Source organism: Protopterus annectens, chromosome 11.part0 (genome assembly GCF_019279795.1).
Source record: "Protopterus annectens isolate FY-2018-M chromosome 11.part0, PAN1.0, whole genome shotgun sequence".
NCBI classification, from domain to species: domain Eukaryota; kingdom Metazoa; phylum Chordata; order Ceratodontiformes; family Protopteridae; genus Protopterus; species Protopterus annectens.
In genome coordinates this window covers 1058961494-1058979603 of record NC_056745.1, presented here as the reverse complement: position 1 = coordinate 1058979603, position 18110 = coordinate 1058961494, and the positions used below count along the sequence as shown (strand labels likewise).

The window sequence follows — 18110 nt, the reverse complement described above, 5'->3', positions numbered from 1 at the left end:
TAATAGAACAGACACCTATAATAACTAAGATTAAGTGTAATAAGTAGCATAATAATTAAGATATAATTACAACTCCATTCACTCAAAATCCTTATTTTTAAGACTGTATTCAAAATACATAAAAATGTTTACTGGATAGTATTGATTGCTTTGGAGTTACAGATGAGTAATGGAAGCAAAGAAATATTCCAGAATTCTTGAATATCAAGAGTAGTTTTAGTATCATATGCTTGTTTTGTTCTTGTCTTCACCACTTCAAGCATACTGCATGTACCAAAACCAAACAGAGCTAATTAATGCATATTAGGACATGCAGCATATGTGAAACATGACTAGGACCATGCTTTTATGTCTGAATCTGATATAAATTTCCACATTATGACAAATTCTGTTGGGAGTCAGAATCCAAGAGCTGAACCATAAACACCATCAAACCATGATAACACATTTGATGAAAAGTCTCTTTTTTGTGTGTGTAATTCTCTGACTCCCAAACAAATTGTTAATGAACTGATTTATTCATTTACTTCACTGTTGTTCAGAGGTAATAAATGTCTCAGAATATTCAAATGTAAATAACAAGAATAGCAAAAACTTCTTACAGAATTCACCTAAGTATTTACTAATGGTGGTATTAAATGAACAAACAAGAAATCTAACCAATTTTAAATAAGCAGTCTTCAATGACACCCTGAAAAATATCAACTGAGAAATATTAAAAGTCCTTCCCCTTGATAAAACAATTGAGTGATTTAATTCAACATTTCTCAATATTGTAAAAAGGCTAACCCCACTTTGACAAAAAAGAATAAAAACTACCCATGCAATCTGGCTCACTATGCCTACCAAACAGCTTATGACTATTAGGGACAAATCCTGGAAACTATGGCAAAAAAATAAAAATCCTTCCGATCTCTTAAAATTTAGGGAACTCAGTAATCAAGTAAAACATCAAGTCATTAAAGACAAAAAAAGAGCACTACCCAAGTCTTCAAAACAACCACAAACAAACCCCAAAAAATTCTGGAATTCCATCACATCCCTACTAAAGCCAGGTTCAAAGAACCAACCCTGTCCACATCCCGACAAAATATCTACTGAGATTGCCACTCTCTTCAATTAATGCTTTATCAAGACTATATCTTAGCTCATTGCTACCTTTTCACAAACTGACTGCAATTCTCACTCTGCACATCCCAATCTATCCTCACAGAACACCATTACCCTCTTCCATCTGTCTTTTCTTTCTCTGCTATACCTACTGCTACAATAACAAAACTATTTCTGAAGGTCAGACCTACCACCAATGCCCATGACAACTTATGACATCTTACCCTCTGAATACCTTCAAATGTCAACCAAAACTATTGCATACCCTATCAGTATTCTCTTCAACAGATCTATACAGGAGTTGTACATTCATAGGATACGGAAAAAAGCATATATTCTTCCTCTTCATAAAGGTGGCAATAGCACTGACATTTCCAACTTCCGCTCTATTGTTATTCTGTCCACTATCATTAAGACCTTGCAAAATGTGTTGATATTGAACTTCTAAAGTTTTTACTTCATAACCAAATCCTCTCCCCCACTCAGCAAGTGTTCAGACCAGGTCACAGTACTACTACAGCTCTCATTTCCTTCATGGACACAGGTAACCATGCTCCAGATGCAGGTAAAATTGTATCCTCACTTTTGCCTTTGATACCATCTCCAGTCCCTACTTCTTACTCAACTTTCCAAACTTGGCATCTCTACCCACTCTAAAAATTGGTTCTCTAGTTACCTAACAAATAGACTTCAAGCTACTAAGCAGCAGTAAACTCTGTCTCCATTCCACAGCACACCTACAGGAGTTCCCCAAAGCTCCATACTAGGAACTCTTCTCCTCCCCTCAGTATCTTCTTCAACAGTTTTCAGTCCTCCCTTAGTCGAGATTTTGTAATCCAATATGCAGATGACTGGACCATCATCTGCTCTGCCAACTCCACTTCTGAACTTCAGCAAATTATCCAAAATGCATTCACATGTACTGAAACATGGATGACCAACAACCATCTAATCTAGCCCTTAACCCTAACAAGACCAAACTAATAATATTTATCCCTAATAAAACACTCCCCTAAACAAAACTGAGTTCATGATTCACTCTCAAAACAAAACAACCATTGAAGTAGTTTGTCATACAAATCTAGTTGGTGTAATCATAGACAAAAATCTACAATTTGATCTGTACAGTAGTATTAAACAAAACTCACCAAAAACTAGGTCTCCTCTACATACATAAAAACTTCCTTAGCCAGTCCAGTAAACAAATATTTGCCTCAACCTATTACCCTCTCTCATTTATGGTGCTCCATTACTTATTAACATTCAGTTCACTCTGAAATCCAAACTTGAGTCATGTTACAATAAAATAGCCAAATTCACAAATAATGCCAAATAATCTTCCCACTACTGCTCCTTCTTAAACTCACTGAAGTGACTCGAACTCCCGCACTACCTTACATGCTTACAATTAACAACAGCACACAAAATTATCTTTAAACCCTTAGACTGCCCAGTCCTTACTTCTGCATTTACTCACTACCACCCTAGCAGGCCTCTCAAATCTGAGAACTAAGCTCTCCTGAAAGTAGAAGAGCCAATCCTGGCCAGCTGCTATACTCTTTTCTCAGGTGCCAAACATTGGAACACTGTACCATTAACAATAAGGACAGCCAGAAACCTTTCCTCATTCAAAACATTTCTACACCAACACCTTTCCATTCTATGGCAGTACATGTGCCAACTTTTCACATCTCAAAACCCGATTCACCAGTTTCCCACTACTATAGTGCATATTGACTTACTAAAAATCTTCCATCTATTAATGTGACTCCTCAATGAAACTCAATTTATGCTTACTACAGTGTAATCCAATCAGACTCATTATGAAATGATCTGATTGACTTGTACACCTAACTTTTTACTTAATGCAACATTTTCTATTGAACTTTCTGCAGAACTTATTTCCACATGTTTTATTATACTTAGCTTGCTATTTCATGTTTTTGATATTGACTCGATTACCTTTTGTGTATTCAGCTGTGACTCTTGTACCGTATTTGATTGTTATCTACTGCATATATTTGTATTTACCGCTATAGTTCTAACACAAGTTAATATTGTACTGTATGATGCTTTTGATATTAACAAGATTAACTTCTGCATGTTGAACTGTGATGCTTGTACTCTTTTCTATTTGTATTGTTTTGTACTGTTTTCTGTTTGTATTGTTTTGTATTGTTTTCTGTTGAACATATCTGTATTCACTGCTACATTTCCATTGATGTCCTTATTGAATTCATTTCTGCAAGTTGTTTTATACTCACCATGCTACTTGATGTTTTCTAATATTGACATGACTACCTTTTGTGTATTTAACTGTATCACTTGTACTATACATATGCTTGTTAATGTGGAGCTTTTCTCCCTGGGCCTTCACTGAAAATGGGCTCTTTTTGGCTGCCCAGTGGACTATCCTGGTAAACAAATGCAAATAAATAAATAAACATATAGGTTTGTAGGCAGTTACCAGTCCACAAGACAATTGAGGGGTCTAATCCAATTTTTTCTCAGTTGCCCTAAAACATTATTAAGGCTAGGTGACTTGTTCAAGGGCACACTGTAGAAAAGGAAGGCTGAGGAGATCAAACTTTGTGCCACTAGAAGCAGCTTGTTAACTGCTCAGAGACTTATTCCTCCATGTTAGACAGACCAAAACCCAACCAGAATCCTTGATGAAATTTGAGTTAATGTTTCTGGTTTAATAGACCAGTATTATAACACCAGAGCTAAAAAGCCACTTATGTAAAATAATCTGAATAAGTGGTAATGCAATGGATACTGATACTAATTTCTAAAGGTAAGTGGGATGTGCAGAATTCAATAAACAAGACAGAAACTGAAAAGAAGGACATCTTCTAAACATGAAACTGCACTCATTGCAAGCATTTTAACCCTGGAAGATGCTGACATTTGTGCAGTTACAGACACCTGGTTCAAAGATGCAAAGAGCACCCCAGCCTTACCTGGTTACTCATCCTACAATACATTCAGACCCCAAACTGCGGGCAGGAAACCAAAGGAGGTAGTGTTTCAATATATATTAAAGGCAAACATGCCTCCAGGCTGGACAAACAGTATGACACACAGGACACACTCCAGGTACAGTTAACCATTGACAAGACCCCTATTCAACTCATAGCTAGCTACAGGCCCCCAAATTTGACTCAAGATACCCACTCCACCTATTTGGACCTCTTCTAATCTATCAAGATTCAACCTTTTACCCTGATCCTGGGTGACTTTAACTACTCAACCATAGATGGGAAAAACAACTCATGCCAGAACACAAATGCCCAGAGATTCCTCGATTTTATTAGTGCAAATGCCTTGGAACAGCAAGTCAATACCCACACAAGAGGTGATAATATTATGGACTTGGTATTAACCAGCATGAGTAACCACTGCAGCACCCATACAGTATCATCGTCCCTGGTAAGATCCAACCATAAAGCAGTCACTTTTGAAGTCACCATCTCCCCTGACCCCCTCTAGCTAGGGTCAAACAAAAAAACTTCTCTAAAACTGATTACAATCTCCTGAGTGATGGCATAAACAACTTCACAGCACCCTGCCCCTCTGTAGGAACCAGCACCAATTTCCATATCTAAACCAAAGTGCTATATGAGCATTTATATAGATGCATGGAATCAGGAATACCTGACAGGACAAAATCATCCTCCGCAAGGAAGAGTAAATGTTTTTGGTGGCATCTGCAATAAATAAACTATATATCAAAAGGAAAATAATTGCTATCCAGGACCAAGAAGGAGCAGGTGCCCAATTGGAAGCAATCTCCCCTTAGCCTGAGCAAGCAAATAAGAGCACTAGTGAAATCCTCTACAGCCAGCATTGAGTCCAAATTGGCCACACCTACAAGGGATATTCATAAGGCCTTCTTCACATATGTCCACAATCTCAAAGGAAGCACCAGATCTGCTCAGAACTGGTGGACAAGGGCACCACATACACAAATGCTATAGATATAGCCAACCTACTGGCTGACGGATTCAGCAAAAACTTCACCTCTCTGACCCCCCATCAGTAAATCAGGACATTCCCAGTACCCGCCCTCCACCCCTTATCTCTAGGGAACAGGTCATCACTGCCCTCTCAAAGGCAGAAAATACAGCCTCCATGGGACCCAATAACATCCCAGGCTGCATCATACATGAGCTCATGCATGAACTTCTACCACTATTAGGCACCCTATTCAACCAAAGACCGAGTACCAGATTTGTCCCAGCCGAGCGGAGGACAGCCACTGTCATCCATTTATACAAAGGTGGAGGGTCCACCGATCTGGGAAATTATAGACTCATCAGCCTAACTAACCTGATCTGCAAGGCCATGGAACAGATTATCATGGACATCACTAATGAGGACAATGGCAACCTCCACACACCAGACTCCACACAATTTGGCTTTGTCAAGGGGAGGCTATATCTGTTAAATCTGGTCGATTTCTTTGAGACAGTCACTAAAGCCATGGATGACCTGGCTAAAGCCTATGACACTATTCCTCACTCAGGCATAATAGATAAACTCTCTCAGCTAGGCATCATTTCATATGTTACCAGGTGGGTAGCAAATTGCCTCACTGATAGAACCCACCTAATCAAAATAGGGGAAGCCACCTCAAACAGTGGACCAGTAATGAGCAGTGTACCCCAGGGATCAGTCCTGGGGCCTCTGTTATTCAGGATGTACTTCTCTGAGGTGCAGGACAAAACCAGTGGGCTATGGCTGACCATGTTTGCAGACAACTGCAAGCTGGGCGCAGCCATCAATTTCCCTAGTGATAATGGCATCCTCCAAGAGGGTCTCACCCAAGCAAATGACTGGTGCCAGAAACATGGCCTCAATCTGAATGCCGAAAAATGCATCATCATCATCCCCGTTAGGGAGAGTGATGTCCCCACATATTATCACATTCATAACAATGCCTAAGCATGCAATCAGTCATGAGGGATTTGGGTACCCAGGTTGATAGCAACCTGACTTTTGACCACCATGTTGTTCCATTGTATGGGAAGTTTTCTATATGGCCCACCTCATACGTAAGGGTATTTCATCCAGAGACAAGGAGGTCATAACATACCTGTAGTTTTCCCTTATAAGGCCAATTGTTGAGTACAATGGCCCCTTCAGTATGTACCATGCAAAGCACATGCAGCAGCTGGAGAGACCACAGAGGTTTCTCACCAGGAGAATCCAAAGCCTCAAACATCTACCTTACACAGATTGGCTAAAGGCCCTGTCCCTCTACTCAGTTTCATACAGACTCCTCAGAGGTGACCTCTGTTTGACATACAAAGAAATCTCAGACCCTGCCTTGATGGGACTGCTGCATATCCGCAAGTCTAGCCCCACTCGAATAACTCACACGCGCAACCTCAACCTGGTCTGTGACATCAATAAGACTTGGTGGGACAGATTTGTGTCTCGGAGACTCCCCCATCAGTGGAATAGACTCCCTTTCCACATCAAGTAGAGTACCTCATTATTCCTTTTTAAGCGCAACCTGGATAACTGTATGGGAACCAGAAAATACACCCCTGAGATTCCTACTGGACCGGGGCCTTGGGTGCTGACTTGTCTAAACATGGGCTAAACTCTTGGCTAGGCTTGAAAGTGCCTTAGGGCCAATAGCCTATTAACTTCCTATGATGCTATGATCCTATGATATATTGGTAATTGGAAAGGACAAGATTTTTAACTCATAAGATATTTCTGTTTCTTTAAAAACGTGATTTAGGACTGATCTTCATTGCTAGAGGGAATTATAAAAGGGTCAACAAGACTGTCTCACAGTTGACAGTCATGGAAGGAAGAGGGATCTGGAAAGGGAAAACGTGGGCTACAGGAAGGCTCTATTTGCTTCTTTATTTATTTATTTATTGGTTGGTTGGCTGGTTGAGATTTGTTTGTTTCTGTGTTGCAAAATTGGATGAATTTAATAGACCATGGCAAGGATTCACGAAGCCTCCATGTAAGAGTTATAACTCTTACACAGAGGCTGCAGTTAAACGGAGTGATGTCAGCATGCTTTGCATATTCATGAGAGCATGCTGAATCACACCTAAGTCTAACACGGTCTGTGTAAGACAGTAGGGGGCGTGTCCGTAGGCCGAGCTCTGCAAGCGGATAAGCCCCAGAAGTGTAAAAGTGCCCAAAGTAAACACCCACAACAGAGTCCACAGAAATGTGAATAAACACAACACATGCCCCCACAGACTATGAACATAAAATATATAAATGAACATGTTATATATTTTTTTTAAATTGTAAAGATGTTTAACCATGAGTGCGCTCGTTTGCGCGGGCGTGCTCGTAGCGCAGCTACAGTTAGCAGTCAGTGGGAAAGCATATAAGAACTAAATATGCAAAGTAAGCCAAAAAGCAATAGCGTAGCGGTAGAGATGTTGGCTGAAGAACAGGCATTCATGGTTTGAGCCCCCACAACGCCAACTTTTATTTTTAGCAAAATAAGCATGAAACAAGTCCCTGACAAACATGTACACATATACAATCACATTTTATGTAAAATGTAATGATATAGCCCATTTATATTGAAGAAACATGAGGTAACAAAAGAATAAAAAATGCCAGATGTGCCCATAGCTGAGCTACAATTTAACAAGGTGAGTGCATCTGCCCGTAGGTGAGCAGTGGTTTAACAGGTGCAAAATAAGTGCCCGTAGCTGAGCAGTGGTTTCACATGCTCAAACTGTGTGCCCCTAGCTGAGGTGAGATGACTATGCATGCTGATAGCCAAATGAGGCTTAAACCAGCGCACCCCGTTTGTGCAGAGCTACGCACCGTGCCAACAAGCTAACCGACGGGCAACGTTGAGCAAGCTGTAATAAAACTGCCTTTACACAGACACACCCCCTAGCCTGTCTAGACAATCAGAAAATATAAAAACCAGTGGCCAGGTTCGAACCCAGGACACCATGCAACATAGTCAAGGTACTGAACCACTAAGCTACAACAGCTGTACTCAGGAATACAGTAATAGCACATATATAGGAATGAATAAAAAGTGGAGCATGACAAAGCAGGTCTTGTGAAGTGGATACAATTCCAAAATGGCCAATCACGGAGAAGTGCGGGAAAAATGGCATATATAAGCCCCATAGGTGGGAATACGCAGCATAAATGATTGTAGAACTGACATGCAGCCAGAATGTCAGGTGTAGGTGAGGGTAGTTGCTTTCGAGCACAGAGGTGGGGCATTGAGGAGTCCAGATACATGGTCTGGCTCCTAGTCCACAATCATGAGGCCCAACTCATGCACAGCCAGGTCCTGTGGGGAGCATATAGGGCTGAGGCATGGGACCGGTTGGCTCATGATCTTACCAGTGCCACAGGGATTCCAAGGACTGGTGATCAGGTCCGTCACCACCATGCGGACCTGAAGAGACGCAAGCAGGACCAATTGAACCTTTGGATCCAGGAGGCCCGGCAAATGCCCAATGCCCCACTACTGAGTAAGTTACATTTAATTATGTATGTAAGAAATTAAATTAGCTGATATTATGGAGATGTGTATTCCAATATTAGTCCATTTATATTACAGCTGCAGGTGTCTGTTCTGCGAACCAACGAGCCTATGGAGATAGGCTGGTGCGGTTGCGCCACCAGGCAGGTCAGTAATCCACACCCAGTAACTGTAAAGAAATATAAAAGTATGACAGTTAGCAAAAGAATGCAGTGTAGTCACTAACTAATAAAATGTGCAAGTAACAGTGTAAAAGTGTTTGCAAGTATTGCTTGATTACAAACTGTGTTTCAGTCCGAAATCCCAACAGAACAGTGAAAATGTATGAAATAAATTCTGAAATAAAGATGCCCCACCTATAATATCATAGTGCATATCATAGCCTAGAAGTAAGTACCATCCTGAATAGTAAAATGAAAACAAGTGAGAGGGTGTGAGAAAGAGTCATGAATCCACCAATAAAGTAGTAATAACCCCTGTATAAAGTATACTGCAGTCAGTACAGAATGAAATGAATGTGACAAGTAGAACCAAACTGCAAAATGTGTCCAAAGTGTTGCTGCAGCTGGAATGTGTATCCCAAAATCTAGATATGTTGCTCTCAGTCTGCAATATGCAGATAGTATGATTGTCTGAAATATCAAACATCCACAGTTGTCTATAGCTATATAAAGCAAATGTAGCAGGATGATGTTGCTGAACAAAGCCAGATATGAACGTGTATAAATAACAATAAAATGTATATTGATGTAGCATGAATAGTCCTATCACCAAAGTGAAGTAGTTATCATATAGGAAACTGTAGTTAGAACAGTAGTGTGTATATATCTGTAGCTATTAGAAATGTACAGCATATGTATTGGTATTCGAAGGTGTTAATAATATTTTCTTCACCCCACCCTATCACCACATATACTCCATTCCACGTGAAAATGGTATGTGCAATCACAATTAACACCCCTGGACATTTGCCCTGATGGGTCCTAAATATTTGCATGTCCGTTGATGCATCTGCCCTGTTCATACATCCAAACCTGATGGCCTGTTGCCATCAATCAACCCTGCATGTTGTTGGACTGTGTATTGCTGTTCAAATTATGCATGTGTTATGCTTGCTGTTCAATGGTGTGAATATCTGGGTGTTTGGTTAATGGGAATACTAATGCATGCTGTTACAACTAATTGCGAATGGTATTGTATGTTACTAACCCAAACTGTCATGACATAATGCAAAACATAGAACGACAGGGAAGGCGGGTCCCAGCGGACCCACCTCTCCCACCTCAGCTGGCAAGTGCACCTGGCACTAGTGCCCGGTCTGGACCCTCCTCCGTTGGCCCTGTGCCACCTGCAGGTGGAAGCGCTGCAGGGGATGGGGCTCGTTCCCCCCCCTCTGCAAGTGTGGCCAGAGGAGAACCGCCACTCACCCTCCGTAGCGTCCAGACTGTGGTGCATAGGGAGATTCGGGACTCTGTTCTCGAGCCCCTACATCAGCTTGAGGCACAGGTGGCACAACTTACGGGCATGCCTGTTGCCCGGCCTACACAGCCCCCAGCACAGCCCCATCCTGGGCAGTGAAGGAACAGTGGCAACTGCCTATGGGTGGAGATATCAGTTCCACTGTTGCCATCTGTGGGCTCATGGGCTCTGGATATCCAAACCTCCATCCCCATCAGTTGTGTAACCCCCTCACATGTGTCAGACACTGCCTCTGTATGCGTCTTGTTTGTCTTGTCTGTTTACCTATCCAACCTATCTCCCCAGCTGTACCGACTACCTTCATCTGACATACCACTCTCACCTAAAAAAAAGGGGCACTCTGTACCCACAAAAAAATTACGCCCCATACATAGCTGCCCATTCTGCACATATGTCTACTAGACATGGAAACTATCAATTACAATTGGCTGTACAACAAGTATTACTGTTGTCCTTACACCTCTCTCAGGGGTGGAAGGTATCAAATGTCACACCAAATTACAAACATATGCACAACTGTTGCTGATGAAGAAATGGGCAGCTATGGGCCTTACCTACATCCCTCCTGCAAAACCCAAGCTTGTTTCCCTACTGTCTTACCCTCTTTGTGACCCCTTTTTCACCACTTTTCTGTCTCCCCATTTTCATTTCTTTCAAAGAAAATAGCGCGGGTGTGCGCAAAAGTAAGCACATTTTAAGCAGTTGTAAGCGGGTGTGTGCTTGTGTGCGCGGAGCTGAACGCCAGTGCGCATGCGTGAGCGCCGCGCAAACCAGCGCTAAGCCGGTTACAACTGCTTAAAAGGGCCTTAGTCACTTTGATTGACAGGTCTTGTCAGTTCAGAAGCAAAATAAAATCCCACTGGCAGCCCCAAACCCAGGACCTTAGAAACAGTAGTCTGCATGACTTACCACTAACCCATGACTCTTATACAAGGACATTGTGCTAAAATAAATATATCATGTAATAGTAGGAATGAATGTAAAGGGAATATAGATGTGTAGTACACAAAGCATGACATTTAGAATTACTATCAAAACTAGTGGATTTCCATAATTGTAGTGTGTGAACAGAAACATCCATGCTAGTTGGTAGCTAGTATATAATAATGTCACTATAGCACCTTGCAAGCCACACACATACTCACAGCAGGATAATCACTGCCCATACCCCACAACCTCTTACAGGAACACATCTGGACCAAGTAATAAAATATGTGGAGCAAAGGCCCAAAACCAGGGACACATTACAAATAATGTTACAACAAACGCAGACAGTTCAGAGAGTAACAGGGTCTGCATTTTGTGGGATGTTTGGAAGGGTATGATGTCTGAAACTTGAATGTTTGTCACCATATTCTGACTTCAGCCCAGAGTGATTTGCCAGAAAAAGGTGTGCATGAGATATTGACCAAAATATGAGGCAGAAATGTGGACAACCTGCAAATATCTGTACACATGACGGGTCTGACACCACCATATTTGAATAGTTAAGAGCCTAGACATAGCAACAGTGAATGACTTACAGGGATGCCCCACAGACTCCATGTGAAATGTACAAACAGTAGGCAGAAAGGTGTAATACATGCAATGGCAACTATGGAGTCCTGAAAGTATTCACCACTTGCATGGCAGAAAAAGTGTAGTAATACATATGCTCATGCTAACCCACAGTCACAACTGCAGCATACCAGACATTTTCATGGGTGTACCCCACTGATATGTACCATTCCATGAGGCAGATAACAGATGAACCTGAAAGTCTCTGGGGCCTGCTCAGCAGCATACTCAAATACCCTAATAGATGTCAAGGCCCACACCATGGCCAGACCACACTGCATGCTGTAACACCCTAGCAGATATAGCAAGTATTCCAAGGTGTGAATGTACATGGAAAATAGGAAAGCTACAGCAGCACACTACAGTCAGGACACCTAACAGGCATACAAGTAGTGACTGTAAAGGGCAAATATTGAAGCCTTAGCAACAACGTGCAAATAAAAGTGAAAGGAAAGCACACACACACACATTAACATTAGTAGTAGTTGTAGGTGTCAGTGTACATACACAGTTAGTACAGGAAACTGGAGAAATGAATGGAGAAATGTTAATCTACAACACAGCTGGAAATAGGAGAGAGATACCAACCTTTACACTCACAGAACATTGTCCACAGCATAACAGCATGGTCCCTGCCCTTAAAATCTGAAAGGGCTATGCCTATCTCACATACCTTTTTATAGCACTGTTCTGAAATCACAGTGAGAACTGCAATCAGTACACAACTGGCTGCATGCAATTAGCAAATGCTGGCTAACAATTGGTGCAGAGGCCATCACATGGGCATATGCAGATACCTACAAAAGTATGCTGTACTCCCAGTCCACACATGCGATACTTTCATTGCACCCTGAGAAGGACGTGAGAGACAGACAGACAGACAGAGAGAGAGAGAGACAGAGACAGAGAAAATTGCAATTAAGCAGACACAAACAAATTGTTCAGCAACAGCCACCTGAAAGCTGACAACTGGGAAGTGGAGCAGCAGGACAGAGAACCAGATGGCAACACAAGCAGCTGTGACAAACACAGGTAATGTAAAGTAATGCTATAAAGGTCTACATACTGTGAACCCTCCATATGTGTCATTGGTCTGTATCCATATGTATATGAAGATGTGTAAAGGGCAGGGGACATACAGCAACTATCAATGAAGGCTGTACATACATTTGTATGTGAGAGCATCTATGTGCACATATCAATGTTGGTAGATTGTAGGTTGTAGTGCCATGTACAAAGTAGGTTTCACAGTTATGTATGTTTAGCAGTATGTTAGTGTGTGTATACAGTATGGTAGACAAACATGTTGATATACCTGTCTATTATATGGATACGTATGTATGTCAACATATGTATGTGCACATATATATATATATATATATGATATGCATATATGTATACGTACATAGAGAGAGATGTAGGAATACATAGACAGATGTAGATAGAATATTGTACAAACATATATATGTAATGCACACATACAGATATAGCTATATGTAGATACATATACATAGACAGACTGATCTGACTATCTACAGGTATGACTGTATATGACGACCTTCAACACACCCTGTCCCACCCCCTCTGTCACTCTCACCCCCTCTGTGTCCCCCCCTCTTCACATCTATAGTAATATATGTACATCAATATATATATGTGTATATGTATACAGACATATATATATATATATATATATATATATATATATATATATATATATATATATATATATACATATAGATATATCTATATATATATATATATATATATATATATATAGAGAGAGAGAGAGAGATGTATATAAATTCTGAGTGAGGCACATGTGTACAGATGTATTGCAACAGGTGCCTGGTGACAAAGGCATGGAGTGAACACCAGTGTCAAAACCGGAGTACCATACCACATTTCAAATCACCTACACCAGTAACCACCAGATATGTGATTGGCTGCCCACCACTGCATGTGTCAGGGGTGAACAGGGTCATAAATGTGTACAATAGTGGCCCCAATGATATTCACAGTGGCACACTATCCCTGGAATACCTGCACATAGTATGTGTCAGCAAACATGGTGTGTCAGCTATGGACATGTAGGTCGGTGTACCCCTCCACACCACATAATGGATGCCATGGTATGGACCTCACATGAAAGCTACAGATATGGAGAAGGACGCAGTGACATGTACAACACTGTGACAATGCACTCAAACACATTACCAATGCACAGTGACTGACAACACCACAGAGTACACATATACTACCCACATAGAGGTTACCACTCCCGGATTTACATATGTAAGTCACACCCATGACAGATGTCCAACAACCATAGTAACACCTCACACCATCCACAACCTAAATGACTGCTGTGTGTCATCCGTGCCACTGCAATAGAGTGCACATGTGGAGATAAAAGTTCCTACCCACAGATAAGACATACCCTGCAATAAACCACAGAGTGTTAAGAAACAAGACTCCCCATGAGTACATGTCACACATACCCCTGCTGAATGTTAGATAGGTAATATGCCATATGAGTCACCCTGTGTAACTGTGTGACAGCAGCAGGTACCATCACACCACATGTGTCACAATGGTCAGGGTAGCAGAACAGTACGCTGCTGTAGTCCCAGGGGCAATAGCATATTGTATAGTATTGTATTGTAATGTAATGTATTGTGTTGTATTGTATTGGTATGTTGAGGTGCCTCCTTAGTGGAGTGGAACCACTGCTGCTGTGTGCCAGTGTACAGGTACATATCCTGTAGTCAGGCTAGTGTTACATAGCACTTATATATGTGTGTTTAGCTCCTGTCAGAGTTTATGTACCATGCAACTGGGGATACCATCAGGTCCCATTCATGTTGTGTATTCTGCTTTCCTGAGGGTGGCTCTCACCTGGGCATCTGTGATGACAGGGAGGTTACAGTCAGCTGGGATAACTATGTCTTATTTTGGGGGAGAAGGCGGGGTGACACCTGCACTGAACCTGTCTGCCACAATGTTGTCAATATCTGTGGTGTCAGTGAAATATTTGTTGTTGTGTACTAACTATGGGCATAGAGGATGGATTCTGACCAGGTTGCTAACATAACTGAAGAAGGCCTTCTGGTTATCTGTAGTGTCCCTCATGATTTCCCTCTCAAAGTTGCCCATGGATGTTTGTATGATGGGAAATAGATCCTTACTAGTGCTGCTCAGACATGCCCTCCCTTTATGGAATTATGCTCTGTCTTGCAGTAGCTTCCATCTTCTGTAATACAATCTGTCTATGGCTGGGGTCCACCAGACAGGATGCTGTCCCTTTGTGGAGAGTGTCTTGGTCATATATGGGATTGCATGATCCATGCATTCTCGGAGATGTCTGTAGAAAGCAATTGTGTAGGGGTCAGCATTGTGGGTTGTATCTGCCACTGGCCCAGTGGGCTGAAAGGATACCATGTCACTGTTACAAAGTGTAAAGTTTGCATCTGTAATGTTATTCACTATAGTCATTTGTGCTGGTGGTGGAGGTGGGATATGTATATCCAGGGCAATCAGTGTGTGGTCAGCTCACAGTAGTTGATGATGTAGGCCATACAGTACCTAGATACAAACCCCCAGTGTGAGGAGGTGCTCTTGACCTGAATCAGTGTTCTGATTGCTGGGGTTTGGTAGTATGTCATATGGAGTGTGCCAGGTACTGTTGCACAGTTGCTGGCTGAGCACTGATACCTGGCCATTTACATGTGTATCCACCAATAGACAGACAGATGCTATATATGTGAGATATGTTGTATCATAACAGTCAAGTAGCATGTGTAGTATGTGTGTCAAATTCTGCTGACATATATTGCTGATATCAGGTTATTTTCTTTCTCAGGTACACGGCCCACCCGCGGAATCCCACTTACTTCACAGCTGAGGATGAGGAGATACACCAGAGCCTGGTTCGGGATTATGCAATACTCTTTTTCCGCACCAGCCATAATCAGCAGGAGAGGGCTGCACTGTGGCAAGACCTTGTCCGTCGGGTAAATGACATAGGCACGCATAATAGGACATATGAGCAGGTACAACATCACTGCAGTGATTTAATCAGACATGTCCATCAGCGTGCATCGGATATCCACAGGCAACAGGTCACCACATGTGGTGGGGTGGCTACACATCCCCCACTCACCAGACTGGAGGGAATACTCATGAGTGTAGTGGCTCCAGTCCTCCAGCAACAACAACAGCAGCAGACATGCATTATGATGGAGGCTGGAGCCACGCAGCAGCAAGACAGTGAACGTGCATTCCCATGTCTTTTTATTCCTTTTTATACTTCCATACCACACTTATTATTCCCCACTGAATTGGTAGCTGTATGATTATATGTGATTCTTGGAATGTTAAGGGATTACAGCTGATAAAAAAGAGGAGACTCTTCATGCACTTGTGCTTTAAATCAAAAGCTGATATAATTTTAGTTCAGGAAACACATTTGCTCAGCTGCCAATGGGAGCACGAAAAAAGGAGGCCGTGGGTGAAAAAGATCATTGACTCCGGAGTTAAATCGAATAGTGCTGGGGTTGCCATAATAATAAAGAAAAAATTCCCTTTTGATATTATTAAATGTGAATCTGACAAGGACGGCAGATGGTGTTTATTTACTACCAAGCTATCCCACATTGATAAACCCATTGTATTCTTGAATATCTACTCTTTCTGTGCTAACCAACAAAATTTCTACATGGTTATTTACAACATTCTCTCCTCCTTCTCCAACCACTATTTTATTATAGGAGGAGATTGGAACTCCATTCAGAACCCCACTACAGATAGGTCGAATGGTAATACAAATTATAATAAACTAGCCGTGTCAGTTTTAGCTGAGCTCAAGGAAGATTTCAATTTGCTTGACCCATTTATATCACACAGAAAACCCTCTAATAGAGTTAAATTCACTTTTTTCTCCAATTGTCATAAGAGTTGGTCCAGAATTAATTTCTTTCTTCTTTCTTCGGTCCTGGCTAACTACCAAATAGAACTACATATTGATAACAGAAATTTATCTGACCACTCGAAGCTATCCCTCTCCTAGATTACAATCAGAGGTGTAACAGTAGAAATAGTCCATTGTGGTGGAGACTTAATCCTAATCTACTTCAAAAAGAAGGAATTGCTTCGATTATAGAAGATAACTTAAACCAATTTATATAAGCATCAAAAGACCAGGATATTCCTATAGATATATTATGGGCCTCCACAAAGGCGGTAATTAGGGGCATTCTGATAAATAAAGCCTCTTACTTCAAGAAATTATATCTTAAAAGGGAGTCTGAAATGAGCAAGAAAATATCAGAATGGGAGAATAAACTGCAGATCAAATATGATAGCGAGATAGAATCACAGTTAGTTAAGATGCAGAAAGATTATTTATCTCTACAGGCAGATAATTTATCAGCTCATGAAACCAAAATGCTGGCCAAATATTCCGATTGGGCTCAATGCCCGTCTAGGTTCTTAGCTAGGCTAATTAATCAGAATAAGCCATCACACATTTTCTCTCAAATTTCTTATCAAGACAAACTCTACCATGATACACAGGATATTATAAAAATCTTTCAAAAAATTTACACTGAGCTCTATAGCTCACCTAATGACCCTATTGATTTTTTCGTGCTATCTGATACCCTTAAAGAATTATCTTTCCCAAAACTAAATACGGATCAATTTCACTTGTTAGATAAAGAAATTACTTCTCAGGAAGTCCTGGATGTGATCAATAACCTCAAATTAAATAAGGCCCCAGGTCCTGATGGATTCACAGCAGAATTCTACAAATTATATCCCAACAAGTTCTCACAGGCTTTATATTTGATTTATAATCATGTTCTCCACCAGGGTATAAGTGATCCCCATTTCAATGCATCTAAGACTATTCTTATCCCTAAAGGTAAAGCAGATTCTACCAAACCGGAAAATTTTAGACCCATCTCCATTATTAATGTAGACTTAAAGATCTTGGCCCAAACTTTTGCCAATAGACTTAAAGTACTGCTACCTAGTATAGTCTCTAAAGAACAATCGGGCTTCATTAGAAATAGACAGACCTCGGATCATACTCTAGCTTTAGAAGCTATGATAACTTTCTCGTCTTTTGCTAGGTATCCCCTGTACACTCTAGCAATAGATGCTTCTAGGGCCTTCGATAGAATGAGTATGAAATTTTTACTCTCTATTCTACCTCTATTTAACATTCCTACTTCATTCACAAAATTTATTGAGACCGTTTACCACAAAGCCTATACAACACTACATATTAATAATGGTATATCTGAGAGGATTAACATAATTAATGGTACGAGACAAGGTTGCCCTCTCTCTCCTTTATTATTTAATCTATATATAGAGCCTCTCTTCCTTCTTATTAAACAAAAAACTCATCAGATCATCCCCAAGCTATTTAGAACTAGTATCCCCCTCTCGGCATTTG

The 18110-nt window shown here is 41.0% G+C and overlaps 1 protein-coding gene across 1 annotated transcript in view; it reads right to left on the bottom strand.

Moving 5' to 3' along the window:
- LOC122815693 (mucin-19-like) overlaps nt 1–18110 on the bottom strand; it is a gene marked incomplete in the record, with an annotated part of 520597 nt that overhangs the window by 425866 nt on the left and 76621 nt on the right.